The following is an 11,369-nucleotide window of genomic DNA, read 5'->3' on the forward strand; positions in this document are numbered from 1 at the left end:
TCTTGCACACTTTCCCTAGGGGAAACTATTTACATTTCATCATATCTTTGAAAATATAATAGATCTCTATTTTAATCAGCCTTTCATATTTGGATCATTCCTTGAAAAGACTGATGAACAGGTTTGTTTTTAAAAATATAATTCAGCAGTGAATTTGACTGGTACCAGAGGTGCCATAAATCAGCGAAGTTTTAGAGATAGTTTTGATAAGGAATGGCTACAATGCCAGAAATACCTTTGGCAGATTCAGAAATGGCCGCGATTTATTCAGTCTCCCTATATCCATACCCTTGTGTAGTCGCCTTCTACACTGACTCTAGATTTGGCCATGTGATCTGTTTGACCAGTAGGATAATAACAAATGTGATACAAGCAAAGATCTGAAAGGCATTTGCACATTGGGGCTATCCCTCTCCTGCTATTCTTGTTTTTGTTTTTTTAAAGGTTTATTTATTTATTTGAGAGAGAGAGCTCAGCTCCCTGCTGCGCGGGGAGCTGAACACGGGGCTCAACCCCAGGACCGAGATCATGACCTGAGCTGAAATCAAGAGTCTGACGCTTAAGCGACTGAGCCACGCAGGCGCCCCTCCTGCTATTCTTAGGACTCTCGTTAGAGCTGCCACCTGAACAAGCCCATCCAGGGCTGCGTGATGGATGATGAGAGAAATCCATGTCTGGAACTAAAATGGCTGCCTCCGATATCCTAGCTAACTGCCGGCCAATGTCCTAGCTGGCCCAGCAGTGGCCTGTGGACAGATGAGTGACACCCAGTTAAGACCAGCAGAAGACTCCTCCATCTGAGCCCAGCCCAAATCTCCAGAGCACAGAATTGTGGTTGTTTTAAACCACTTTTGGGGGTAGTTATACAATGAAAGCTAACTGACCCCGGGCCCCAGTGAGAGCAGAGTTACAGCACCAGCATTAGGGCAGATGTGGGGTCCCATCAGAATGACTTTGCTTATAAATTGAGAGAGGCCTAAAACAAGAAGTAAGCAAATATGGGTTGCTCCATCCATGCATAAACAATGATCAACTGGAACAAACGTGGCAGAAAGCGTGCGTATGGGTGTGGGCTGGCACCTCACGACTCATTATTCGGGATCAACTGAGTAAACTCCTGAAATTATGAAAATTTTAAGAATCGTGAGGGCCTCCAGGGCAGCACAACTTAAAACTTAATTTGCTTGCTACTTTGCATTTTAAGCTTTGCATAAAGCTCGTTGAAGCCCTTGGCTGGACCAGATCAGCAGGCTCGTAAAACTGGGACTTGCTGTGTGTTTTTTTTCCATCACTTTCTCTAAGTAGTTTTCTCTGTAAAATGTCCCTTAGGAAAAGGGCTCCATGGTCATACAATTCAGTGCATACTCTTGCTTCCTCTTGGAATGTCACAATGTACCTTGGCATATTAAAGACCTGTTCATCCTTATTTATGCCAGTGTTGCAACGTGTTCGACCATGGAATCCTTTCTGTAAGTAACATATTAAAATCTCATTAACCAATGTTTCTCAGAGCATACCTGGAGAAAGCTTTTTTTTTTTTAAGCTTTCTTAAAATTAAATGCAACATACAAATGGAAAGGTACATGAAGTGCAAACATGTAGCATAATGAATTATTGTAGACCAAACACTCCTGTAACTACCAGCCAGGTCAAGAAATAGAAAGAACATAGCCAACCTCTCCACTAGACTCCTGTGTCCTCCTGGCCCATTACAAATTCCTCTCTTCATTTCCCTGACTTTATGGGAATGACTTCCTTGCAGTGTTTTATTGCTTTGCCACCTATGTATGCATACCTAAATTATACACTTGTTTTGTCTGTTTTTGAGAGCTACATAAATGGAATTATACAGTATGTATTGGAGGGGCATAGGGTAGAAGTATCTTCAGCATCAACAGATAATGTCAAACTCTTTCCCAAATTGAGGGCACCAATTGAGACTCCTCCCAACGGTGTATGAGAGTTCCAGTTGCTCTATACATCCTAGATCATACTTGGTAATGTCAGATGTTTTAATTTTTGCCAGTCTATTCGATGTATAGTGGAGATTTTAATTTGCATTTCTCTGATTAGTAATGAGCACATTTTATTATGTTTATTGGTCATTTGGATATCCTCTTCTGGGCAGCTTATGTCCAAGCCTTTTGCTCATTTCTCTACTGAGTTTCTATTTCTTTCTCAATTTGTAGGAGTTTTTTTAGTCTCTTCTGGATAAAAGTGCTTTGTTGGGTATAGGAGTTGCGAGTATCTTCTCTTGCTCCTCCTTAGAGGGGTCTTTTGTTGAACAAAATCTCTTCATATAAATGCCATCAGCTGTATCACTTGTTTTCCTTTCATGCTTAGTGCACGGTGCGTCTCCTTTAATCACACCAGTCTCCATGTCCAGCAGAGTTCTGGGGAGCTAGACTTTGAATGGTCAAGCCTTTTCTTTAGTCTCTGGTCCTGCTGAAAGCCTCAAACTGCAAGCCCAAAGAAAGGAAGGGAGTGGGTGGGAAGAGGAAAGGGCAGAAGGCCAGGGGAGGAACACTAGGGATCGGTGGGAAGGCGACAGGGGCCCTGCGGGTAGCCAGAGGCTAGGACTGAAAGTGGATTAAAGGTCACATTCAGCATCCAGCTCCTCACACGTGTAAAGGAAGTTGGCAGTATCATCAGGGTGACTCTCTCCCTGGGAAAGGTAGTTTCAAGGTCAAGGAAACACTAGGAGAGAGCACAGGGGGCCCAGGCCGGGGTGGCTGGCAGTATGCTTCCCGACTCAACTGAGCAGGCCGTGACAACTGCTGACATTTGGCAATCCATCACGGAGTGTGTCAGACAGACCCGTCTGGTCACAGTGCAGTCACCCTGACCCTGGAGGTCAGCCAACTCTCCGCTCATCCTTGCATCGTGGGAGCTCTTCTCACAGGTGCCCATCCATGTGCCTCGACCCTGGGCTGGAGGGACTCCCTCCAGAGCCCTATACCATTCAAGGACGGCGTGCCATTCCTTGTGGCCCATCCCACATGGGCCAAGCTGAAGCTGCCCCCGTTGGCAAAGCAACACTCTTATTTTCCTCTAATGCTTGGCCACCCTGCATTCAGTGACAATGAATCCACTCTCCAGAGGTCAAAGGCTGTGGAGCAGGTTTGGATGCATCTACTGAGACGACTCATGAACTCGCCATTCCAAGCATTTTAATTGGCTGCAGGATGGGGTGTCAGGGTGCCAAAATCAATAAGATGCGCCAGATGTCTTGGGTAGAGATCAAAATTGCAAGCCCAGTGAAAGGACCTACCAACGGGCAGCCTACCACCCCTGGGCCTGCCGCCAGCACTAGCCTTGTTCAGCACCTAAGTGCCAGGCTCCCCTCGGAGATGCGTAGCATGGCAAGGGACTGAAACAATGCAGATTCATCTATGAGCTCTTTTGGCTGCTCACCCCTCTTGATCCATCTGGGTAGTTTCTGAACAGTCAGCAATTTCGGTTTTTAAATAGTCCGTAAATTTTCAGTTTCTTTACACTTCACCATAAACTTGTGATTTTTAAATTGTTTTAATTCCTTTCTCCATTCAGCTGTTAGAGCTCAGTTCCATATTTAGTTTTATATGCTTCTCTGGGTTTTGTTTTATTTGGAGGTTTTTTTTGCACTGAATATTTTTGTTTGTTTGCCATAGTAGAATGCAAGAGTAGCATGTTAATACAATCCAGTTTAATCTATAATGTCAGATTTTTTTAAATAAATAGCTAAAAAGGGGACTGGAAAAAAAATTGTAACCAGATAAGGTTTTCCTCATAGTTATCTTTACCATTGCTTCGTAATCAGAGAAAGCTCTCGAATCTTGATATATTCTCGCTCTGGGTATCTGTTTGTTTTATTGTCCCGTGACAAAAGCTACAAGGACAGGAACATTTTGTTGTACTGGTAGAGGTTGGGAACGACCTACTGGAAGTCAAAGAACTCACATTTACTGGTCAGGCACTGCGTGCCAGGCGCCGCGCCGCGCTGTTGGACCTAGGGTACGGAGTTAATTCTCTTAACAGTTCTGGAGGGCGATACCATTATCCCTCTTTTGTAAGTGGGGAAACTGAGGTTCACTGAGGCAAGGTAACTTGAGCAAGGTCACACAAGTCAGTCAGCCAGTCAATGGCAAAGGCGGTATCGGAACCCAGGGTTCATGGCTTTTCCACTGCAACATGCTGCCACCCGGTAAGAGCAGGGGACTCGGCGAAGCTGCTCTGTGGAAGGGAATGATGAAGTGTTGCCTTTGCTTCATGATAATTGGTAGGGAAAAAAATCTTTACATTCACTTTCTGTTTTGCTGTGGGTTACCCTAGAAGCAGAACCTAAGAGAAGGATTTTTGAGAACTCGTCATTTCTTCAGCTGGTGATTCGAGAGAACAGCAGTGGGGGAAGTGGGACTGGAAGGGGAGGCAGCCAGTGAAGGGGACGTTATGGACCCCTGGGGGGTCACCAGAGCTCAGTTCTGCGGGGGAACTCCCAGAGCCCATGGTTGCCGCCGACCCGACCCGAGGGTTACCCTACCCCAGAGTTGCTCCGACGGAGGGGAGAGGCAGCTGGGTATTCAGCCACCGACTGGCAGCCATCGTTAGAGGAGGATGGCCGTGGGGGCATAAGCCCTCCAGTACTTCGGCTTGCCCTGAGGGCGGGCCCAGATGCTCCTAGGGCTAGAAAAATTCCTGCCGGCGCTGGCCGAGCTCTGCAGGTGTTTGCAGCTAAGAGCCTTTGGCACAGAGGTGGATACCAAGGGGATGTGGCAGAAAACCAATACTCTTTGCTACACCCTCTACTAATAAAAGCCAACAAAAAATAGAAATCAACATGAGCTCTGCTAAAAGCCAGAAGGCTAGGGAAGGGCTTAACATCCCTCCAAAGGGCTATGCAATGTAATATTCCTGAGACGTTCGCCCTGGCACCTCCAAATCTAATTTGCCACACTAAGGAAGTGGCACCCACACACACACATACTAGAGTTTAATAATTTAGCTATTATTTGAGAGCGATCCTATTAACAGTCCATTCATTTTCTTCACGGCAGTTCAGTCATTGAAATTCACCCACTGTGTCTTGTGACTATTAGTGCTACTCTGGGTAGTATTGTTTATGAGTGGGTACAAAAAAAGATTTGACAAAGATTTCATGTGCAACCTGATACGAAAGACAAGATTTCCAAATCTGCCGGGGGGGGGGGGAGCGGAGCGTGGGGGGGGGAATGGGCTGGGCTGGGTTTAGTCTCAGACCTCTTATAGCTGGAGTCCGTGCCCCCCCCGCCCCCCTTCCCAGTCACCGTCTGGGGGGAGGGGTGGAGAGTGGTGATGGTATTTAGAGATTTTAAATACCCGCTAAATAAAGGGGCTTTTTAATGCAAATTAACCCACTTAATCCCTTTCAGAGACTAGCACTTTCACAACAGCTTTTCAAATAGAAGAAAAATGTTATAATGGGGAGGAGGGTTGACTACTAAGGAAGCAACAACTGAAGTTAACTCCTCGAATAGAAGGCTGTGATGCTGGCCAGATTTGGAGAGCAAACATTCAAAAGGAAAACTGCAAAATTGAAATAATTTTCAGCTTCAGGTCCTCGTTCCATGTACAACTAGTGCTCTGCCTTGTACAAAGGGGCTGCAATTTAATTCATCTACTCTGGTACAAGTAGTTCTACACTCAGGAAGAAAAGTAAAAATAGGCTAAGTAGTTATCGGAACAGTCGCTCCAGTGGAGGATGTTGGTATTTGGGGAGACTGTAGGGGCAGGGGGTGGCGGCCAGGGGCTGTATGGGAAATCTCTGTACCTTTATATTCAATTTTGCTGTGAACCTCAAAGTGCTCTAAAAATAAAGTCTCAAGTTAAAAAATATATATTTTATAATGCTGTCTAATTTTTTAAACCTTTGCATAAAAGTTGTGAGGAGATAGGACAAACGTAGTATCTTCATATTACAGACAAGAAAAGCATCGAGTAGTTCAAGTTCAACTAACAAGTGGAAGAGCCTTCTGATTTTAGGTTCAGGATGTCTTTTGTGGCATGGAGTCCTAGGGAAGCTGAGGAAGAAAGCAAAGAGAAATTTTCCTGTTTTGCATGTTTTGTCCCTGAGAGAAACAGGAGTGGACCCCACTTAATTCTGGCCAACAAAGTATGTCCCAGTAGGAGGGTGTGTGTGTGTGTGTGTGTGTGTGTGTGTGTAGGGGTGTGTGTGTATGTGTAGGGGTGTGTGGGGTGTGTGTGTGTGTGTAGGGGTGTGTGGGGTGTGTGTGTGTGTGTAGGGGTGTGTGTGTAGGGGTGTGTGTAGGGGTGTGTGTGTCGGGGTGTGTGTGTGTAGGGGTGTGTGTGTAGGGGTGTGTGTGTGTGTAGGGGTGTGTGTGTAGGGGTGTGTGTGTGTAGGGGTGTGTGTGTAGGGGTGTGTGTGTGTGTAGGGGTGTGTGTAGGGGTGTGTGTGTAGGGGTGTGTGTGTGTCGGGGTGTGTGTGTGTGTGTCGGGGTGTGTGTGTGTCGGGGTGTGTGTGTAGGGGTGTGTGTGTGTAGGGGTGTGTGTGTAGGGGTGTGTGTGTAGGGGTGTGTGTGTGTCGGGGTGTGTGTGTGTGTGTAGGGGTGTGTGTAGGGGTGTGTGTGTGTAGGGGTGTGTGTGTAGGGGTGTGTGTGTGTGTAGGGGTGTGTGTGTCAGGGTGTGTGTGTGTGTGTGTGTAGGGGTGTGTAGGGGTGTGTGTGTAGGGGTGTGTGTGTGTAGGGGTGTGTGTAGGTGTGTGTGTGTAGGGGTGTGTGTGTGTGTAGGTGTGTGTGTGTAGGGGTGTGTGTGTGTGTAGGGGTGTGTGTGTAGGGGTGTGTGTGTGCAGGGGTGTGTGTGTGGGGGGGTGTCAGCTTCACAGGATCCTTCTCTATAACCCTCCTCCCAGAACTCTTATGTGTTGAGGTGGTTGTGCTTGAGAGACCCCCCTTCCACACCCCTGCCCTCACTGGTTGCCCGAGGGCGGAGTGGTCCCCCAGCACGCCCTGTGCAGAGAGCGTCCAGGCTCAGCAGTGGAGTAGAGCACTCTCGGTGTGCCAGCTTCAGAACCGCTCTGGCAATCCTTTCCCTCTGCCGGAAAAATCCCCTTTCTCACCTCTACCCCTGCCCGACTAATCTTCCTCTTTAGGGCCTCAATCTAAAGATAACTTCCCACAGCATCAAAAACTGGTGATGTATTGTACGGTGAATAACATAACATAATAAAATAAAATTAAAAAAAAATAAAGATAACGTCCCCCAGAGATGCCCTCTCTGGCCCTCAGTATAAATCAGTTTTCTCCCATTACTCTTTTCCCTGCATCCTGTTTTTTCGTCAGAGAGCTTATCAAAATATATGATTGTTTAGACATTTGCCAATCTGTTTTCTCGCTAGAGCTCCTCTCTACAGACTATAAGGTGAATGAGACCTGAAACATCATCTACCACCAATAACCCAGCATTCAGCACAGGCCCTGACATGGAGGTCATACTAAATGTGTGTCGAATAAGCGAATGCGTGAATAAATGAATTAAATACATTAAACGAATGAAACTCGTCATCCCTTCTAACTTCACATAACAGCCTTCTCTACATCCAACCAGACTATGAATATCAAGATACCAGAGGTATAGGAAAGGACTGGGGCATCAGGAGAGATTTTTATAGATGGTTCTGAGGACTTGGGCTTACCGTCTGAGTAATATGGGAAGGCATTAAAGGGTTTGAGACATCTTTTATTCTGCCCTCTACTTCCCCATCACTCCCTCCCATCCCTGGTGACTTCTAGAAGGCACTCAATAAATTTGTTGAATAAATGCCTGAGTGCATGAATGAATGAGTGAGTGAATGAATAAAAATATTATCTCTGTCCCTAAAGGACTTAATGAGCATTGGAATAAGATACAACTCGTATTCATGGAATTATTGGAAAATTCCAGGAATGGGAGGGGGTTGTAAATCACATGGCAGACTTCAACCAAATATCTGGTGAAAGAAACTTGGTAATCATGTTTCTATATTTTGAATTGGTTCACTGTCAGCCTAGTCTTCACTATTTCAGTTATAAACAGCTTCAGAGCAGTGCCCAAGTGATTCAGATCCCTGGGGGCCTAGCACAGAGCCCAAGGGCGTGAGATATGCCAAAAAATACTCTTCCGGTTCTCATGATGCTTCAGCAGGTTGGATTAATTTGTAATGCAGTGCATTTCACATGCCAGCCCTCTAGCTAGACCCTGGGTAATCTCTCTCGGGGAGCTACCAACTGTGGTTCCCATTGTCTTATGCAGCCAGGAGACAGCTCTGAAGATTCTGGTCTTTCCCCTGGTTGTCCTGACCTTCCAGGCCTCCCTGGTGATGGGGGTGGGAGCAATGGTTGTTGGTCTGGAATCACTGGCTCTTCCGTACAAAGACCAGGGGTGGTGCTCCAGGGTTGTGGGAAAAGCAATGAACTTGTTTCTAGATTGAGTTCACTACCAATGTGTCTATAGACCCATCATTTCATTTCTCTGTGCCTCAGTGCTCCTCACTCATACAATTAGAGGGTGTAGGGTGGATAAGAGAATTTCTAAGATCCTTTCCTGTTCTTCTAGGACTCTAATTCTTGATGTGACATGAAAAAATGATTCCTTAAATGGCCACAATCCATCTACTAACTTCCAGAACATTCCTAAGCCATATATTTGCTGTATCTCTGGACCATTTCCAGAGAGCTCAGATTTTGCTTATCCGAGAGGCTCTCTTATTTCCGAAATGCCAGACCCTGATCAGTTTAGTAACTGGAGCTTATTTTTATTTTTTTGGCGTTGGATTTCTGACATCTGGAACAACTTCCTGTCAGATCCCAGAAGGTTCCCTCCCAGAGTGTCTTCAACAGCAGCAAACAATTTACACCCACCCAGGACCCATCATGCCTAAGATGTCTTAGGGCATCTTATTGCAATTAGGAGAAAATGAAACCAGGAGCTCAGTCTGATGAAAACTGAGGTTGGAAACTAGCATTAAAATAGAAATCATTAATGCAGGCGCAGCGTAGCTCAAAGTGCCCATTCATGTGAGGAGCGTGTTTGAGAGGGCAAGGAGAGAGTGCCAGTAGTCACGTCTGCAGTCCTGGGGAAAGGGACAGACTCAAGAACAACATTAAGCATGTACTTGTTGGTTAATGTGCCAGAGATTCTGATGAGCTGATAAAACAGGAAAAGCCACTGAAAGGCTCCTGGGACAGTGCCCTTAAACATCATTACCTTATTGGGCTAGGAACTGACTATTTTAAGTTGCATCTACGCAGATGCAGACTCTAAGAAAAGGATAGAAGTATAGCAGTTTACTTAGGAAGTGATTCCAGAAAGCATTGTAGGGCGATGGGGAGGTGAGACAGGGAAGGGAAGGAAGCCGATAAAGGGAATATTAGTGAGAAGGGTACCATTGTGGGTGCTGAGGCTCAATTCTGCTGAGGACCTCTGGGAAAATGTGTAGAACTTGGCCTAGAGTGTGCCACCCAGAGGGAGGGGCATGGAACTCGAGGTGTTTACCTTCCAGCTCCCATCCATGACTGGGTGCGGGCTGCTCCTAGAGGCATTGCTGGCCTCCCCGCCTGCAGGTTGATAGAGAACCCTAAGGAGAAGAGCCGGCATGCCCTCAGGTGTACTAGAATAATGAGTGCTGAGGGGATGTGAGTGTAGAGCTGATTGAGCCTGCTACATTAACCTTGACCATGGTTCACATTGCTGGGTAGTCAATTCATAGTGCATCAGGCGTCAGGGGGGGAATCATAGAGTCTTCAAGATGAGTCCACCTTACCGATCTTTGGCCTATCCCCCTCATCTTCCAGATAAGAAAGCCAAGGTTTAGAATAGCACTGTCTAGTAAAAATATAACGCAAGCAAGCCACATATGTAATTTAAAAAATTTTAGGAGCACAATAGACAAGTAAAATGAAACAGGTGAAATTGATTTTAATAGCATATTTTGTTTAATCCAACATGTTCAAACTATTGTATTTTTTTACTCTTTGTTCCCACTGGTGTATTTTTAACATGGAATCAACATAAAAATTGTCACTGCAATATTCTGCGTTTTTTTATACCATGGCTTTGACATTTTCCACTTGCAGCATATCCCATCCCGACTGGCTACATTTTAAGTGCTCAGTAGCCACTTGTGGCTAGTGCCTACCATATCGGACAGCACAAATTCAGAGCATTTCTATCATTGCAGAAAATTCTAATGGACAGTACTGGTCTAGTTAGTTTGGGTCATTTGCCCCACGTTAGACAGCTTATGGGTAGTAGCGGTGGTTGACAGGAAGCCAGAAGAGAACGCTAGGACCTCTGGGTAAGCTAGAACTCTGAGCTTTAAATATTCCCCAAAATAGGAGGAAGGAAGGAGTTCTTATGGGGCCTCAAGCTGTTGAGCTCCAAGATCAACTTGACTGGTTGCTCAACCTCCTAGATGTAAAAAGACCTTGAGGTCAAGCTCAGGTAGCTCTCCTGAGGGAAAGGACCAGGTCCCTCTTGTTCATTACTGTGTCCCCAGCCCAGGACATGGCCCATAGGAGGCCCTCAAGAGAGCTCTCTTCAATATTGATTACAAGCATGCTTTGGGTGGCTGTCGTAGAGTCATCAGCAGGTGAGGGCTGGGGAACAGCTGTGAGGTAGTCATGAGCACGGCAACCATTTTGGAGGTTACCTGAGTGAAGAAGTCATGAGCAAACAAGTAAAGGGGAAGTTGGACCAAGGAACCTAAAAGAGAATCAAGTGTCTGCCCACTCACCAACCCTCACTCAACACGCCATTCTACAAAGAGAAACAGAGACACAGCGTCGTTGAGAAAATTTTCCAGCAAGACCACTATGTTTGCCTGGAGTCAACTGCTTTGACATTGGGGCCAACACACACATTTAACAAGAGGCGATTTGCCCTGGGTTTTATTCCCACAATAAATCTTATCATTTTCTGCTCCTTACACTGCCTGTCTTCTCTTCTCTGCATTACACTCACAGCTCCCTTTCCCAGCAGCAGTAGTAATAAATGGTATGCTCACAATGTAGAAGTTAAGGTTTCAAGGTGAAGCCTTTGGAAGTGATTCCTTTGTAATTTCATTTATGGCCATGCCATATTTTATGGTGCAACTCACTAACTCTGTGGGTGGCTTTGTGTGTGTTCCAGAGAAAGCGAGAGTGTGAAGCATCCCCACCCTCCAATCCTCACATGACCCTCCCAGTGGAATTTGGAACTGAAAGCACCTCCCAGGTTTTTAAAAGGAGATTTTAACCTCTCCTGGTGTTCTTGTGGAGATGCTTGCTGTCCAGCCAGCCATGACAAGAAATGCTGGAAATGTGGCTGTTCCAGGAAGCTTCTTCTCATCCCTTAGGTCCACCATGAGGCCCTTTCCCTAG

General features: G+C 45.9%; 1 pseudogene; it reads left to right on the forward strand.

Annotated features, from left to right (window-relative positions):
- The first annotated feature begins 1,455 nt into the window (after positions 1-1,455).
- On the forward strand, positions 1,456-3,374 carry LOC113931241 (annotated as a pseudogene).
- Positions 3,375-11,369: the final 7,995 nt, after the last annotated feature.

The sequence above is a fragment of the Zalophus californianus genome, chromosome X (assembly GCF_009762305.2).
Source record: "Zalophus californianus isolate mZalCal1 chromosome X, mZalCal1.pri.v2, whole genome shotgun sequence".
NCBI lineage: Eukaryota > Metazoa > Chordata > Mammalia > Carnivora > Otariidae > Zalophus > Zalophus californianus.